The sequence below is a fragment of the Grampus griseus genome, assembly GCF_964374135.1.
Source record: "Grampus griseus genome assembly, chromosome: 5".
Lineage (NCBI taxonomy): Eukaryota > Metazoa > Chordata > Mammalia > Artiodactyla > Delphinidae > Grampus > Grampus griseus.
Window position 1 is genome coordinate 68,835,012 of NC_138998.1, and position 19,403 is coordinate 68,854,414.

The 19,403-nt window shown below is 39.6% G+C and overlaps 1 pseudogene across 1 annotated transcript; it reads right to left on the bottom strand.

Moving 5' to 3' along the window:
• Positions 1–10,088: 10,088 nt before the first annotated feature.
• LOC309823141 (stAR-related lipid transfer protein 6-like) lies at positions 10,089–10,998 on the bottom strand (annotated as a pseudogene). Its single transcript has 2 exons — positions 10,912–10,998; positions 10,089–10,669 (listed from the first exon to the last, which is right to left on the bottom strand). The product of its transcript is annotated as an stAR-related lipid transfer protein 6-like (transcript).
• Positions 10,999–19,403: the final 8,405 nt, after the last annotated feature.

The window sequence follows — 19,403 nt, forward strand, 5'->3', positions numbered from 1 at the left end:
GCAGATTTAATATAAACAAGAAAGAATCAGTAAACTGAAAGATAGAAAAAATTATTCAAAATGCTTCTCAGAGAAGAAAAGTAACAGAAAATATGACAGTGAGTGACATGGAAGACAGTGAGAAGGCTTGGCATACTTCTAACTAAAGTACAAAAGAAGAGCACTGAGGCAATAGAAGGGAGTTAACATGTGAGAGTTTCAAATGTATTAAAAAAGCAGTCCTCATTTCAGAAAACTGAAAAAATTCTGAAGAGTATAAATAAAAAATCCACAAGTAGATTCAGCATAGCAGAACACAAAGACAAGAAGGGAGAAGACAGATTACCTATTGATATGGAGAGAAAAGGCAGATTTTCCAAGAGGAATGAATATTAAAATGGCAGTTGGCTCTCAAGAAAAAAAAAAAAAAATGCAAGCCAGAAAAGAGTGGAATAATGTCTCGAAGATATTGAGAGAAAATAACTGTCATTCCAAAATTGAACACTTCATAAAAATATCTTCCAATAATGAGGGTAAAATAAAACATTTTCAGATTAAAAAAAACAAGAGAATGTGACAATAACCAACTCTTAATACAAGATATTCACAAAGGTGGAAGGTTTGAGGTACAAGAAGGAATAATGAGCAAAGACATAGATAAATACATGAGTAAATCTAAACAAAAAATCAACAGTATAAAATAATAATTAACAGTAATAATGTCTAACTTGTAGAATTAAATAAATAAGGTAGAACCAAAATTCTGTACAATAACAGCATATCAGTTGGGAGGAAGCTGATCAGAGTTAAAGTCATCTGAGGTTCTTGCATTGTTTATGAGGAAGGAAAAGATAATGATTAAACTTTGCATATTAAAATTTTTATAGCGAGCACTAACAGAATTAAAAAAAAGGTAATAGAGCACATAACTTCCAATTGCTAATGGGAAAAATAAAACGAGATTAAAAAAAGGCAAACCAAACCAAACCAAACCTTCTGTATTGGCTGTGTAACAAACTAGCCTAAAACTTAATGCCTTAAGACAATAATAATTTGTTATTGCTCATGAGCCTGTGAATTAATTGGGCAGTTCTGCTAATCTGGGCTAGTTTAGCTGTTCTTGAATGGAATCACTTATGCGATGTCATCAGGTGCTTGGTCCCTGGGAGCTGCCTGGTCTGAATCCATCTTACCTAGGACAACTCATCTCTGCTCTATGTGGTTTCTTATCCTCCAGCAGACTAGTATGCTCTTTTCACTTGGCAACTAGACAAGTTCCAACAGAATGAGTGAAAGCCTAGACCAGAGGTTGGCAAGCTTTCTCTGTAAAGATCCACACAGTGAATATCTCAGGTTTTATGGACTAGACCACTCAACTATGCCATTTTGTCAAGAAAGCATCCATAGCCAATATGTAAGTGGATGAGCTTTGCTGTGTTCCAATAAAACTTTACTTACAAAAATAGGCTGCAGGCTAGATTTGGCCAGTGGGCTGTAGTTTTTTGACTCCTGGCCTTGACTTAGAACTGGCACTAGATTCTCTTTCACTTCTTAATGGAAGGAATTGCCAAAAGGTCTTATTGCCAAAGGGATTTGCTTATAGGTAAAGGCATAATTGTGTCACATTTTAGATGAGGAATCCTCTATAATTTCAATAAATCAGAAAGAAGTCAAGAAAAGAGGGGGGAAAGGCCACAGAAAAAGCAAAAATAAGACAATAAAGCAATATAAATAAACTCAAACATGTCATTATTCACAAATTCACAGTAAATGTGAAGGGAATCTTCTCTCAATTTAAGGCTATAAAGCCAAAATTGCTAGAACTTCAAAGAGGAATTTTAAAATTCATCATCACTGTGGGAGATTTTAGCTCATTTCTCTCAGTAATTGATTAAGCAAATGACATTATGGAGTGCAGCTGAAGACATGCATCCTTCACAATTCTGCAATGCTAGTCCCAGATACATATTTGGAAGTTATTCACATATGTGTGCACCAAGATTCATGTACAAAGTGGCTCACAGAAAGCATCACATATAAAGCAAAAGGCTGAAACCAACCAAATATCAGTCCAAAGTATAATGAACAAAGAAAATGTGCATGAGGCTTGTAGTAGAATCTTACACAATAGAAAAACAAATATGAATGAACTCCAGCTACACAGATGTACCTTAGGAACTGAGAGGGAATGTACAAAGCATGTTGCTGAAAAGCACGTAAAATCTGATTTCATTTACCCAATGTTCAAAACATCCAAATTAAACAATATATTTTTAGAAATAAATACATATATGGTAAGACTATTAAGATGGACCTTACCTTTGTAGGTTATCTTTGTAGGATGAGAATGGGATGGGGAAGGGCGTACAGGGGTGTTCAAAGATATCTTTTAAGGAAGGAGTCCATTTTATATTATCTCTTTCCAATATAAATCAAGAAATCTTTTCTGAGTTTCCTGTCTTCTCATCCATTACTTCATTTGCATAATATATACCCTGTGAGACCGAACACATCTTAGTGGAGGCGGGAGAGAGAGAGAGGTTATGTGGCCTGGGGCAGATGAGGCTCTGGGTTCTCATATGTAAAAATTTCCCTTCCACCTTGCAATTACATTATCCAGAAAGTGGAAATTGTATCTTATTCTACTAAGCAGAAAAATTTTAATGCTGTTTTTCCAATTCTTATTATAAACGATGTTTATGCTTGGTAGAATATAATTTTATTTTTCTCTTTATTGATTCTGGTCTTTATTCTTGATTTTAATTAATGTGCATTTAGAAATTTTTGTATTGCTTAAAGGACTCTTCAAGCTAAAGTCTACAAACCATGTGTAACTGTTTAATACACTGAGTAAAATGTGTTACTGCAAAATTTACTCTGAGCATGTGATTGTTTAATCCACGAAGTAAAGTGTGTTATTACAAATTTTACTCTGGTGTCGGTGTGTCTTCCCTAACCTGATGCCATTAAACCAGGTGGTCCACCTATAAACCTTGCATCCTTTGGTAAATGAAATCGAGCCTTGGGCACTCCAGCCCTCCTCCTATTATTTGTCTGGAATCCTCCTGCTCACTCAATCACTCTTGATTCTGTGGGGTGGGACGGAGAGAGGCAATATTTTCCCATCTCAACCAAGGCCTCCCCTGCAGATGTGACCCCATCCTTTGAGAAACGGAAAGGCAGGGAGGCACAATGCTGAGAGATGACTGATCTCTTAGACGGGATGGGGCAGATGCATAAACTTCACTCCTTTCTTCGCTTTGTCTCTAGTGCCCAAAGAGCTTTGGGCCTTGAGGCCTTGACCCTCACCCTGATTCATGCTTGCCTGTGGGACTTGCTGGCAGAAGTGAGTTTCCATGGCTTGCTGCTCAGCACTCCCTAGCCCAGGGCTTTCACCTGTCCTCTGGCTCTGCCGGCCACGTGATATTTCAGTGCACCACCTCCTGATCCAGATCCAACAGCGAGTTGGAGCTATTATCGTCCCTTGCAAGCATTAAGGCCAAATCTTCATTTATTTCTTCACATATGTTGTTACCACTGATGATTAAGAATTTGTCTATAGTTTATTTGGCAGCTCATAATGTTAAAGAGAACATTGCTTCACCCTAAAGCTAGTAGCAAGATGACAGAAATACCAAACATGACATCACATCCAGATAAAACAATATCTAAGATCACCTTTCCCTGTGGTTCCCTCTTAAGACTGAGAAAACTTGGACTTAAAAAAAAAAAAAAAAAAAGAATTTGTCTATAAAGCAAGACTGCTTGGGTTCCTGTCCCAGCTCTATCACTTACTAGCAGTGTGGCCTGGGACAAATTTTCATGGTTTTGTTCCTTGGTTTCCTCTTTGTAAAATGGATATACTAAAAATACCCATTTCATAGGTTTGTTTGAGAGGATTATTTAAAATATTGTAAAGTATTTAGGACATGCTTAGAATGTAGTAAACACTCAATAAATATCAGCAGTTCTTTCACTTATGTGTTAAGGAAAGTTCTTGGGTGCAAAAGGGAATTTTAAATCTAGAGATCAAGTATGAACTTTGAGAGAGATTTAGTGTTTTTTAAAATTTTCAATTGAAGTATAATTGGTTTACAATATTGTGTTAGTTTCAGGTGTACAGCAAAGTGATTCAATTATATGTATATGTTTTTCAGATTATTTTCCAATATAGGTTATTATAAGATAGTAAATATAGTTCCCTATGCTATACAGTAAATCCTTGTTGCTTATCTATTTTATATATACCTGGATGATAGCAGCAGTCACATTTCAACTGATGAAGACTGGGGTAGAATATGAAGGAAAAAAAGTATTGATTAGCTCCAAACTATTTCTGGTTCCAGTTATGCAGCTGACTTAGGGCAACTGCCATTACACAATGGGTAGCAATTGTCCCTTTTGGGAACAAATCATATTCTGGTTCTTTCCATTTTTACTTGTTATAAATAAATTCTTACAAATTGAACCCCATAGCAAAATGTCCTGCTCTCAGCAATATGTATTCTTTCCTAATGGACTGAGCTGGGTGAGTGAGACTCTCCCATCCAACCTGTGCAAACTGACTCTGTGTTCTGGGTGAATCCAATGTCATCCATACTGTTTTCTTGAGAAGAGATAATGTGATTTCCTTAGTCAACAGTTCTTAGTCTATCAAACCATAGGCCCATTTCAGGAAAACATCTGTCAGGTTTGCTTTTATTCCTATGAAAAAGGTAATTTTTTTTTTTTTTTTTTTGGGTAATGGAAAAACCTACTAATCTAGGAAAGAACAATCTGGGCTTTGCAACTTACTAGCTATGTGACCTTGGTAAAATTAAATAACCTCTCTGAGCTATGATTTCCTCATCTAAAAAATGGGGGAATTGTAAGAGATGACACCTGAGGGTCTCTGGCTCACCTATCTCTTTCCCTTGCACCTAGAAAAGTGCCTTGGGGACCTACTATGTAGCACAGGGAACTCTGCTCAATGTTATTTGGCAGCCTGAATGGGAGGGGAGTTTGGGGGAGAATGGATACATGTATATGTATGGTTGAGTCACTTTGCTATGCACCTGAAACTATCACAACATTGTTAATCGGCTATACACTAATATAAAATAAAAAGGTAAAAAAAAGAAAAGAAAAGTGCCTTGGACATAAAAGATGCTTGATAACTGTTCAAAGAATTCGGATATGTAATAATGAGAAACTATGATCTGTCTTTTGCATTTTCATAGAATATCAACTCCTAGCACATAAGTAGAGCTCGGTGCATGTTTATTAAAAAGGAAATGATTTCCTTTTATTAGTAATAAAGAGTTTCAGATAATGCAATTTGAATTGTGGGTAATCTACAGTTAATAATCTTTAAACCATATTATTTAAAATGAATAAATAGATATAAGAAAATCAATCATTGTGACTTGCCCTTTCCCAGTCTTCCCTGGAGAGCTCAGCCATGTGGTTTCTGATTCATTGCCTTCATAAAGGGATTTTTTCACACAGAGGAGCACCCCAAGTGAGCTTGAATCTGAAGATCTCAGGACATGGCTTTTGACATGGAAACTGGTGAGGAAGTGAGGTCTCTGGTCACTCAGTGCTTTCAGAGTCAATAACACAAATGTCAAATCATGAAGGAAGATCTCACACCAGCAATACAAGGAAGAGACAGCATTTATGATGAACTATTTTCCTCCAGGAAATGAGGGACTCCTTGGCATTGGTGAAAGCCATCTACTGTCCAGCCCAACCAGAAAACCTTAGAGTCCTCCAGGTGGACAGAACATAGCCTAGAGGATTGTGAGTGGAATCACTGATTTGAAGGCTCTCCGGACACATGATTTTCTTTATAAATCTTGATTTGTTGATATGACATATGAAGGATCTGTTGATATCAGTCTGTTACACAAATATAGTTTCCCTAATGAGGACTTATTTGCAGATATAAATCAGGTAAAATCTATGAAGACCTCAGCACAAAACCATTAATCTTGATGAAAAAAGAATACACTGTGAATGCTCTGGAGAATGGAGCCTATCATCTTCTGTGAGATTTGGACATTTTTAGAACAAAATTTCTGTGTATCCAACTGCTGCTCTTCATTCAAGGTCCAGCTTTCTGGTCAACCCCCTCCATAAAGCCTGTTCTCATCCAGCTTTCTGGTCAACCCCCTCCATAAAGGTGTTCTCATGACCTGTTTCACCCAGCTGAAAGTGAATTTTCTCCCTTCTTAGAATTTGGTTTCTCTCTTGAGGCCCCGAGAAATTCTTCCTTCCATTACAGTCACTTAGACTTGTGTTTCTTTTTTTTCCTTCTTTGAGTCTTATTGAGATATAATTGACATATAATATTGTATTTGTTTAAGGTGTACGACATAATGACATGATATATGTATATATTGTGAAATGATTGCCATGATAAGTCTAGTTAACATCCATCACCTCTCATAGTTACAAATTTTTTTCTTGTGATGAGAACTTTTAAGATCTCCTCTCTTAGCAACTTTCAGTATGCAATACAGTATTATTAATTACAGCCACCATGCTGTACACAATCCCAGGATTCATTTATCTTATAATTGGAAATTTTGACCACCTTCACCCCTTTTGCCCACCCCCACCCCCAGCTTCTGGCAGCCAATCTATTCTCTGTATATATGAGTTCAGTTTTTTTAGATTCCACACTAAATGAGATTGGGCTGTGTTTTCATTCCTTCACTAGACCAAGGAGCAGGAACTGCTGTGACCATCATTGTCTCCTGAGTTGAGCTGATTGCCTGCCAAAGTGATGTTCGGTGTGTAGTAAATAGTAAAAAAAAAAAAAAAAAAAAAAAAAAAGAAGCATTAATCTAATATTTCAGAATTCAATATCACCTTCTCTTTTAAATAACTCTACTTGATTCAACTTTAGGACCTAATTTATACAGAAGCCCTCGGGCTTAGTAGATGGAGTTAGGTCTGGAAGTTGGGAGATGCTTTTTACTGCTCATTTACTAAGGACCCTTGGGGGAAAAGACATTACTTATCATTTCTTTCCTGGAATAGTAGAACTGAAAGGATGCATAAAGGTCATTTAGTCTATTTCCTGGGACACACAGAGGAAGAGGGACTTGTATAGATTGGCACTATATATTAGTGGTCAAGTCAGAGCTGAAGGCTGCTTCCTGACCCTAATCTATGTGATACAAGTCAAAGTGGTGGTGACCTTGGTTGGTGGATTGGCTGGGAAGAGGTAGGAAGAAATTCTCTTAGGTGATAGAAATATTCTCTATCTTGATCTAGATGGTGGTTGCTGGAAAGTATACACATGTAAAAATTCCCCAGTTCTACACCTAAGATTTACACATTTTACTAAGCATAACATTATACTTCAGAAAAAAGGAAAAAACTGCATGCAATATTTTAATGAAACTACCTAGTTCCTCATCCATTATTTTATTCTTTCTATTTCTTACATGTCTGCAATTTTTCTGATTACAAAATAATACATAGTAAAAATTCCAACATATCAGAAATGTAAAAACTTAGATAATGAATATCTTTCAAAATGCCATTCTCTAGAGAAGAAATATTGTTAAAATTTTATTATTCCTAGCGTGTATTTTCATTTTAAAAAGGAGCTCCTTTGAGAGTACAGAAATACTAAGTGTTGCCCCCTGGTTCATAATCTCTAGGAAATAGTGGAGAAGTGGTGACAAGCTGCTATTGGAAGACACACTGTCCCCTGGTTCTCAAGCTTCTTAAGCCCAGGTCTCCTTTTGGTTCTGGACAAGTCTTGGTTTTCTCCATCATTTGTTTTTGCCTAAACAAACTTCAGAGTTTGGGTCTTGTTTATCTTTTCGGTGACTCCTCCGTTCTACCTTCCTTTTTGTGGCCATCTCTCCAACTGACATTAGAAAAGTATTACCATGTCACCAGTTCTTCCATTATTGAAGATTGTAAAACAGGTTCATGTTACTGCTCTGCTTCAAAGATCTGTTGCTAAACACTACAGAAGAGGGAACAAAAGGTGTAATGTAAGTAACCAACCAAGAACTGACAGTCTCAGGGAGCTGTGAACACAGGTCTCCCTTATAAAATACAGGTAGCAAGGTTTTAAATTTCTTCACATTCCCATTCACATTAGCAGAGGGTAAGCAGTTGATTTTGTCTTCTTTCATATCCCACACGTTGGATAGGGAGATAATGAGGATAGAAATTAGCTTGTCTGCTTGAACTTGGAACTTGCCAGCTTGTCCTTTCCTTCTCTTCCTCTCCTGACCATTTCGATCCTGAATAAAAATTGGTGGGTCCAAGCAGGGTAAGTGTTAGAGCTTAGAGCATCTGGTTGTGCTAGAAAGCTAAGGAAGTGCTCAAAGAATGATGTGGACACATCAGAAGGACACAGAGCGTCAAAATAAGCAATGATAGTAAGACTATAAGCCACATTATATACATGTTGACTATGAGTCAATAAATGAATAAACTGAAAGTGTGAGGAAGAAGAGGATATTTACATAATTTCAAGGTACCTTGAAATGCCTGTTAATTACAAAGGGGAAAAGATCAGTTTTACAGTGGGTAAGTCTGGCAGACTCTAACTGAGTGATCAAAGTGCACATCAACAGTAATGGAACACATTGAAGATCATACGCAATGAGAAGAACACAGCACCACTCCTGTGATATTCCTGCCAGAGATGAAAAACCTAGATCTAGTTGTGAGGAAACATCAGGAAACATAAATTGAGGGATATTCTACCAAATAACTAAGCAGTAATCTTCAAAACTTCAAGGCCACGAAAGTGTTTCAAATAGAAATAATTAAAGAGACATGCATTGTGTGATTCCGAACTGTATCCTTTTGCTATAAAGGATAAAGGACATTATTGTAACAATTGGTGAAATTTGAATCAAGCCCGAGGAGGAAATGGTGGCAACTTATGAATGTGAATTTCCTGATTTTAATGGTTGTGCTGTGTTCATGGGGAAGAATTTTCTTGTGTTTTGGAAATATTGGTGGGGAGATTAAAAAAGTATGATGTCAGCAACATATTCTCAAATAGTTCAGAGGGGGAAAAGTTTTTGTATGATACTTGCAGCTCTTCCGTAAGTTTGAGATAATTTCAAAATTAAAAAAAAAAATTCTAATTGGATGCCATGATTTAAACAGTTCCTAGAGATAACGTTCTACTTTAAGGCAAAATACACTACCTGCCTTTCCCTTGCTTCTGTTTCTCTAAGATTATCTGCTTGTGAATCACTATGCTGTATACCTAAAACTTACATAATATTGCAAATCAGCTATACCTCAGTTTAAAAAAAAAAAGAATATGTCTAACCAAAAAAAAAAAAAAAAAAAAAAAGATTGGGAGTTTGAGGTGCTTGTGTGAGTGGAGAAAAAGGGATTATGTGACATCTTGATATGGAGGAAGGCAGGAGAATCAGCAGGTCCACATGGTTTCCTTGCACCATCTGCTGCTTCCTCTGGTTTCTGAGGCATTGTCTTTGTCACTGATTGCAGCTAATATCTACCATCAACCGGTATTTCTCTCTGGGCTTGGTTTCTCTCTGAGCTTGGTTACTCTAGTGACGCTCCCTGGCTGCCCCTACATTATCTTAGCTCTTACTCACATTTTAGACGCTTCTGAGTCTCTATGCCCTCTCTCTGGCCCCCTGAAACAAGCAGTTCAGTCCAACTTTTACTGTGGAGTTTCCCCTTCCCTTGCTATATGGCCCTGGGGCAAGTCATCTGCCTCAAAAACTCAGCAATTCTTGAGATTTCCTTCTAGGACGTAATGTAGGTCTACATCTATAGGAGCCCCTGGCCTCATGGGTTTCTTCAGATCATCTAAAAGTGCTTAGTATTTAAATAGAAATAATGTGGTATATTCTAAATGAGGATTTAGAGCTGCTTGGAGAAACTAAATATCATGGCCTTTCTCTATCTAATTGTGTTGCCAAATTTATTTATTTTTTCGAGATTAAAAACTATATTTAATGCTTCTCTTGTACAACTATGAGCTCTCATTTTCACAAAGTACCTTCAGTAGTTTGTTCAAGAATACTGTTTAGAATAGTGTAACAGTATTTATGCATATTGACTTAGAAGTAAAAGGCAGTAACTGTCACACATGATTTTCAATGGCCTCATTTCTTCTTTAGGAATGATGAATGCCCATTATGATGACATCCACGTCCTGGGAATTTTGTTTGCCTTTATTCCATCTTTTACATTGAGGATGAAGCTTACTAAATTGGAAGACATGGTTGCTTAAATTATTGACGGGGCCAATTTTCCTCTCATTTCTTTCTGGACAAACATCACTAGTTTGGAATACGCTGGGTTCTCTGGCAGAGGTGAACACATATAGCCACAAGCATGGTTACAACCACGAATATAATTTGAAGCTGGAGGATATGCTGGAAAATACACACTAGAAGAACTGATAATATCCATATTCCCTTTGTAGTGCTTCAAATACACTAAGTCGATAAAATCTCGGGGGGATACGGCAAAACTTTGTGTAATGGTATAACACATGAATGTGTCCAAATCCAAATTTTGTACCATGTTGTACACTTTTCAATGATTTGTCCCATGTAATTCTGTTTTCAGGTTTGTAGAGGAAATCAGATAGTTTAGATGTTTACTCCAGAATTATTCCTTCAACACGATATAGATTTCCATGGAATTTTTTAGAAGCCTTGCTGGAAACAGTTATCTTTTTCTCAAAGGGGAATAAAAATGCACAAATAAGTTAATGAAGTCTTAACCACTTTCCAGCCTGATGTTTCTTTTTCTTTTTTTGTTTTTTACCGTACGCGGGCCTCTCACTGTTGTGGCCTCTCACTTTGCGGAGCACAGGCTCCGGACGCGGAGGCTCAGCGGCCATGGCTCACGGGCCCATCCTCCCGGACCGGGGCACGAACCCATGTCCCCTGCATCGGCAGGCGGACTCTCAACCACTGCGCCACCAGGGAAGCCCCAGCTTGATGTTTCTTGATAGTAACCTAAAACTTCGTGAGCAGTTTGTTGGGCAAGTGCTTTATAGTCCATCTACATTTCCTAGTAGATCTAGTCCAGAATTTTAATAACTATTAGGACTCTTCTCCAAATCCTTGTGGTGATCTCCATACCTTTCAACCTGGTGATGTAACATCGGATGAGCTGGAACATATTCAGATGGAGTAATGGTCAAGGATATCTTCACCCACAGGGTCAGCGGAAAATAAACACAAACCAAGATTGAGATGGCATCTTTTTCTGATAAGTTGAAACTGGATTCTTCGCACCTCGTATCCTGTCCCAGTCTTGTATACAGGTTCACACATGTTGTTAAGTGGGTCTTTACATCTATTTGTATAATCTCCCTCTTTCTGGGCTGCTTGACTGGGCCCCCAATCCGTACTGGATCACTGCCATTCTTCCCTGGGAATCAAGGTCCCCAAGGAGTTTGTTAAGTCCCATCCCTGGCCAAACTCCCTCCTCCAATCCCGCGTCTGCTTTGAGGGTGAGGGGCCGGCTGGAAACCCAGGAAGGCCGGGCTCAGGGATGGGAAGGGGAAGGCGCTGAAGAGGAGGGGAAAAAAGTGGTCGGGGGATCTGCCCCTCCGGCCCGATTCGGTGTCTTATCCTGGGAGGGGGTGCTCTGAAAAGCGGGGAGGCCGAGCGTGTTGTAAGGGCTGGGGCTGTAGGGCTGGCTGTCAGCGACCGAAACGGCAGCCGCCAGTGCCCCAGGTCCCCACCCCCGCCCCGTCCCCTCTCGAAGTCCCGGGAAACTGGCCGAAGGAACCTCAGCCTATCATGCGCAGACCGGCCGCGCAGAGCCGTGACCGAGGTGGGGAGGGCGTGCGGGGTAGCTACGCGGAGGTAGCCCAGAACCTCCCCACCCCAGAAAAACCCGGAGGGAGAAACTACACTTCCCAGCAGGGAGAGCGACCTAACGGCCCGCCCCACCCCATGCCCCTGACCCCCGCCCATCGCCCCTCGCGCCCGAGCGCCACCCATCGCCAAATTTATTTTGACACGGTCGGTATGTGGAATTCAGCCCACCAGGGGATCTCTTTCCAGAGTCTGAAATGGGAATGGACAATGTTTGCTCTGCTCTCAGGCTTCACCAGAGCTTAACTAATACATCTCCTCTCTGCAGGCTGAAGCCCAGAGCTGAGAAGTCAGGACACATGGGTCTGCCCACTACCCCCAACTGTCTTTGTGCCCTGTGTACCTTCCTTTTTCCACCATCCTTCTGGCCCAGGGAGAGAAGACTTTCCTCCAGATCACTTCCTCCTACCTTTGCATTCCCGCCACAAGGCGAGCCATTCATGGTGGGCCAGTCTTCCATCCGTACAAGACACACTCCCAGTCTCAGTTGTTAGACCTTTGTCTTGGTATAGAGCTTAACTCCCTGCCTTAGGGCATTTAACTGCAGCTTGATCTAAGATATTTAAAGCAGCAAAGACACCAGGAGATCTAATTATCTTATATAATGTTTGTTATGACTCTGTTATTCCTGGATGTAAAATTCTCTTTCCTAGGACTTATGGAAACCAGTGATCCTGCAAAAGCCCAGAGCCCAGGTTGGCCGTGGTGCAATGAACAAAATAGAGGACCTGTATTCTACTCCCTGTCCTGTCAATGAACCATCTATTTGCTGCAAGCTGGTTAACATCCCTGAGCTCTGGCTTTCCTACTGGTTAAATGGGAATGTTAAAGATAAAAATCTAAATTTACAAAATACTTTTTTTTTAAGTCTCTTTATTGGAGTATAATTGCTTTACAATGGTGTGTTAGTTTCTGCTTCATAACAAAGTGAATCAGCTATACATATACATATATCCCCCAAAATACTTTTCTTGATAGTCTCTTATTAAAAGGGGGTAATTAACTTGAATAGACACATAAGTGATGTAGTATAATTCAGTAAAAAGAAAAGAGGTGGGTAATAAGAGGCTGGAGTCTAGTCCCCTCACTGTCATTAAGGAACTTTGGTACTTTAGACAATCACTTTCTGGGCCTTAGTTTCAACATGTGTCAAATGAAAATAATAATATCCATCTGTGTATATAAGGATAGAAAAGCACTAAGAGATTTAAATAAAATAAATTTTTAAATGATTTACGTGTTGCTATATAAATAGAACCGTGTTAAATTTACCAGATTTTCTATAAAATCATTCTTAGAATCTATGCAGGGGAACATTTTATCTGTTGAAGACAATTAAAAATAGGTCCATATAATACAGGTTAAAGCCCTGGAGATAAACTCAGTCCTTTAATGAAGTCTGCTGCAGAGCAAAGAGTGTAAGAGCACTACCCCAATTGACTATTTAATGCCTGATTAAATACAGGATGGCCTGTGAAAGTAACAAGCAAACTATTCAGGCAGTGGGATACGTTTTGAGAGAGGGGGCAGTGGAAATAATCCCTATAGAGAATTTTAAAAATACTAAAACCAACAAAAAGTCAACCTACTTTTTTATTACTACCATGTGCTAGTGATTGTAAACCATATCAGTGATCATATACCACCCCTTTCAGGATGGACCACAGCTCTGCCCAGTCCCCCCACCCTGCCCTTGTTATAGCACTGTGTTCAGGAGTAGGGGTGGAACTTCATTCCTGCAAGGACAATCTACAGGCTATAGGACACAACACCTCTTTATACACACACACACACACACACACACACACACACACACACACACACACACACTCATTTGGCAGTACCTGTTTGACCTTCCTGACCCAAGATCTAGAGGATCTTATAAGATTTGCAACAGAAGCTTGTCTACAAAAGTTGGAGCTCTGCCATGCTTACCGGCAGCCGAATTGGAAAGATCAAATCTGGGGAGGCTAATGTCTCCTGGAATGTGAAGAGCTGGCTTTGACTGAAGATGAAATTTTATGAAACTCTTCTATGGCGGACCATCTTTCTCAACTACTTGCTCTTGCTTCGTATTTTAGTTTTGAACTATTTTCTCTCATTGCTTCTCACTTTCTTTTTGACTTCCCATAGTTAGCCAGCTAATGAATCATTTATAACTTGCCATTAACAGCCAAGTTCTAATATGTCTAGATATGATTTCTATGTGTTTTTCAGACACAGCTTATAGGATTTTTTTAAACTGCTCTGGGGGTTCTTTTAAACTCTCAAAATCTGCAAAATTCAAGTACAGAATCTCAATATAAGACTGAAAACTTTCCTATAGAAAGTATTGATAATTAATAACTAGATGATTTAAAAAGTCTTTGCTGAAAGGAATAATATGTACTTGCAAGCATAATGGGAGTTTTCAGTTTATTTCCATTTGTTCACTTATTATGTCTATCTTCCTTGAAGTCTATAAACCTAAATAGAAGAGCTGTTTTAAGCATTTGTTTGCTAATTTCAACCCCTCAGTCATCTCTGGGTCTGTTCCTATTGACTACTACTCACGTCCCCCTGTTATGGGCCACATCTTTTTGGCTTTTTTTAAGATAACTACCTAGTAATTTTTAAATTATATGCTAGATATTGGAAATGCTGCCTTTTTAAGAGTCTGGTTGTTTTTCTTCCAGGAAGGAGTGCTGAATTTTTACGGCAGGAATAGTTGACTGCCAGATCAGCGGGATACCTTGGAGGCTTGTTTTTAAGCTTTGTTAGATGGGGTCTAGTGCAGCCCTTAGTGGAGAGCCTGGTCCCACTGGCTCCCAGGGTAAAGCCCACAGTGTTCAACAAAGTCTCTTCACTCAGGATGGTCGTGCTCTGTGGGAAGTCCAAAACCTCCTGTGAGATCACAGAACACCAATAGCTGTTTTCTGCCAGTCTCACTGGGCCGCGCTGTGTGTAAGAATTGTATTTGGACGAAGATAAGAGGACCAATAGGTGGATTTCTTGAGCTCCTTCTCTGTGTGACTCCCTGCTCCTGGTACCCTAGCCCACAAGTCCCAGCTGCCGCAGCATCTCTACTCTGATCTCTGCTCTTCAGTCAGCTCAGTGAAACTGCTTGGGCTTCCCCTCCCCCTCCCAGACAGTGCCCCAGGCTAAAGGCCATCCATCCATCAAGGGCTCACTTAATGACTTTTTCTTCTCTTAGGAGTCAGATTCTTGAACTGCCTGTTATCCAATGTCTGGAAACAGTTACTTCATGTTTTATGCCTGCTTTTGTGTTTGTTTAAAGCACAAGTCTAGACCTGACAGTACCACAAGCGAAGACTAGTTTGCTTGCTCTTACTTCTCGGTTTTCAATGTAGTCATAATTTTTTAAATACTTCTTATTGATCTTTTAAAAAGTATTATCTGTGGCATGATTTTCCAAAGTGTGTTCCATGAAAAATTTAAAAGACTCTGTATTAAAATAGCTTGGAAAATGCATTTATCTTGACGGCAGGACACCTCAGAGCTGTAAAAAGCTAATATGGATTGTAAATTTTCAAGGGACTATATTATTTGCATTTTTCAAATTCATTTGACCACAGTATCCATTTTTAACAGATGGTCTTATGGGAGTACTAGACAATGGACCACTTTTAGGGTATTGCTGCTCTGTGGCTTCTATTTATTAATTTTATTAAAAATTTATACACCTAATTAAAAGGCAAGTATGGTTATAACTATCTTCTAAATTAATTTTTAGATGGAAAATAAGCTTAGCTTCTTCTTCCTCTCTCTAATCTGCTTCCAGCCAAAATTATTCCAGGAAGTCCTCAAGAAATCTATGAAGATACGTGTGTACATATACGTAGATTCCCAACGGTTAAGTCTGCAGTTGGGTCCTTTCAATATTTTATGTATCATGAAAAAAGGAGAGTTTTAAAGGGAGAAGTGTAATTTTACATGATGAAAACATGGGTTTCATTTTGACATTTTTTTTTCTAAAAGAAAAAGGCAGGTCTTTTTAGATACTTTATGTCAGTATCTCTCATTTGGTGAAGTTATTATCTTATTGTGCTGTTTGATAAACGAGGTATCACTAAAGATGTGAGAATGACGAGCCTTCAGGTGCAGCAGCTGTTGGATCTCTTCATCATTAATAATTAAATTATTTTAAGTATTTCTTACAGCTCACACAAAGATCTGGGCACAGCTGGTCTGGTTGGGGAGCAATTCTAGGAATTCCTACCGCAAGTCTAGGAATTATATGGAAACAGCAGAGGTAACAGACACGAACACGATTGACTGAGGGAGATTCAAGGCCCAGGGTGCAATCTCATTCTTCCATTAACGTCTGCCAAGCAGCGTTCCTCTCTGGACCTCAGTTTCCCCAACAGGACAATGAGTTCCTTGGACTAGGGGATTTCAGAGTTTCTTTCTAGCTCTTACATTCTCCGGATCTTGTTGAATAATACTATATTAACTAAAAAGTGGTAAGAATGTCACTTCTAGAAAGCATTCCCTCTATGCCTGGAGTAGGAGAGATGTGTTCTGAAAAACACTAGAAAATATGGCTGTTGAGATATTTGTGGGTTCATTTTAGCTTTACGCCTGTAAACAGAAAAATTCTTACCCTTCATGTTTGTCCTTCATGACTTAAATAATTCCCCGAATCACAATCAATTTGTCATCTGTCAAAACCTCACATTTCAGTCCTTGTCAAGTGACGGAGGTGATCGCTTTTTCTCCTAGAAGTTCATTCCATGTTCCTTCCTACAGATAGCAGAAGATTATAAAGCAGGAAGGAGACGTTCTCCTCAAAGATACAATAGAATTTTGCAGAGAACCAGAACAAAAGGTTTTTAAATCCCTAAATGAAGCCAGGAGGAAAAAAATAAGTTATTCTGGTTTTAGTTGCTAACAAAGGCAGAGAAAGAAAAAATCAGTTGCTACGTTACCTCTCCATTAGCCAAACTCAGCACAAAGTGAAAAAGGATTTCCTGATACAGCTCTATATTACCTTCAACTGCATTATTGGTTTAGATTATAGCAGAAAAGAAAAATCAAAGATCAAGGCTTTGTTTTCCCTGGAGCCTCAGATGCATCCGATAGTATATCTATCTGTAGGAGTATTATATATGGACACCATAGTATGCTCTGTGTTCTTGTCCTGTCCAAGGACCTGGTGAACCTGCGGAGTTGCAAGGTGTGGTTCCTGGGGCTTCACTATCCGAGGCAATGCATTTCCCCAGAGTGGTGGAGCGCCTTACCTGAGGGTGGTGCAGACAGGAGACAGGGCTCATGGGCAGAAATGCAGCAGGAAGTTAGCCCTGAGGGTCAAGGCAAGTCCATGACGGGAAAAGGAGACTTGAAGTCTAACTCAAGGAAAATGAGCAACAGAGTGCTGTCCCCTCGCTAGCCCATTGGTTCAGCTTTCTTGTTTTGGAGTCCCATAGGGCGTAGTGGCTAAGCACAGACTGTGGCAGAGACAGCCGCTTACTAACGATGCGAACTGGGGCGAGTTGCTTAACTCCTCTGAACTTCTGTTCCCTCCTCTGTAAGATGAGGATAATAAATATAATAAAAATAAAAGAGGTGAGGATAATAACCTTAAACTTAAGATGGTGAGGAGTATTAAAAGAATGAATGCAAGTAAACTGCTTAGTACCTGGCTTATCAAAGTTAAACGTTAGAACTACTACAATCACATCCTACTGTCCTCTAGCTTTGACTGCTTCTAGCTATTCTTAGTGGCTTCTAGAATATAAGCTCCAAGGGGGCACAGATCGCATCCTTCAGGTTCAGGATTGTATCTTCAGCCTAGTAGAGTACCTGGCGTATGGTAGGTACTTCATGAATAACTGCTGAATAAATAAATGAATTAATAAATGAACGAATTTCTAATCAGCACTCTTGGACAGCTTGCCTCCATCTCTCTGAGGGAGGGTCAGGCAGCCACCAAACACTAGTGCATTCCAAGGTGAAGGGCTCTGACCCTGCCTGGTTTGGCCAGGGACTCTGACACATGCCTGATCATTCATATTATATGGCTCTAGTGATGTAGGCAAATGTACTTGCTTTTTGTTACGGTTTCCAGCAGTTTGGTCCAAGTCTCTTTTTGTATGTGTGTGGGAGTGTACCATGTATCTCTCTTTGGTATTTTCACATAACCATTTTAAAATTCATGGTGCAGGGCCAATTGAGTAGTAATATCACTTTGTCCTGTCTCCCATATATTTCCCCAAAGGGAGCAATTACAGCAGGCACTTCACTTCATCTGCTCTTCTACAGTAGAGAGTATCTGTACACAGACAACTCGTTATCCTGACACAAATTTTCCACACTGAGACTCAGCCACTTGAAATCTGCTTTAAAGCCCTGTCCATGGGATGACTACCACGTTTTAATATGTCTCTTGTGGGATCTCATTTCACAGGCAAGGAAAAGAGAGAAAAGATGGGTGAAATGAAGAAGGCATGTCAGTGGTGATACAAACAGCAGGCAAGGAAAAGAGAGAAAAGATGGGTGAATAGAAGAAGGCATGTCAGTGGTGATACAAACAGCAGGCTCGGGAGCTGACGACTGTATTGGTGGAGGATAACGCAGAGGGTCAGAGAGGAGTTGGAGGGATGAAGGAGGTGGGCAGGAAAGCAGCTAGTCACCAGCAGCCTCCCACAGTGAGCTGTTCATACTTCTTATTATAGCATACACCACCTTTTATGCGATTTTTCTTATTCTAAAAGTTGTTCCCTACCACTACATTGTAGACTTGAAGATGTAGACCCTGTCTTAGTCCAAGAGTCTAACATAGCTTCCGGCGTATAGTAATTCTTAAAAATTTTGAATGAGTGAGTGAATTAGTGGATAGAAGGATGGATGGATACCCAGAATAGAAGGGAGAAGGGAGAAAAGTGGAGGTTATTTAATAGGAGCTCTCCAAGTATTTAGTACCCAGAGTCGTTCCCAAAGTTGACCAAAGTTGACCTGGGTTCAGACTGAGGGAGCCTCTCCCCTGAGAAGGAGAGGATGGAGGGAGGCATAATTTTCAGTCAGTAGGTTGAGTTCAGTATGATAAAGTCCAAATATATCACCACCTGGGAACCAGAATCAACATCTAGATTTGGAATTGGAGGCAGTAGCTTGAAAAAAAGTGGACAATAGTTCAGGATCCTTACTGGAAAAAGATATTGTTATCTAATTAGGTTTGATGTGTCTTCTTAGGAGGGCTTATGAGCAGACTGGCCTGTTCAAGTGTACCAACCAACATTGCCCTGCCAACCCATTGGTAATTAAAACCATAAGCTTTGGACTCGAAGCAATGAGGATGAAGCCTGAATACTACCTCCACAGAGCTCTTTCTTACAGAAAAGCTAGGGCACTGGAGAATGATTTGATTGTATTTGAAAGGTGGAGGGGATGGAGACTTCAACATAGCTTCAAGATTCAATAGGAGTATGGTTAGGCCTCAGAGTGTAACTCTTCTTGGACGAGGAGAAGCATACAGTGGTTGGTTTTGCTCTTATACTTGGGGTACCACATACTACTATGCTGCCAGCCTGAAAATATGAAGATCTGAGGCAAAAGCTAGCACATTGCAGGAGAAGGCCATTC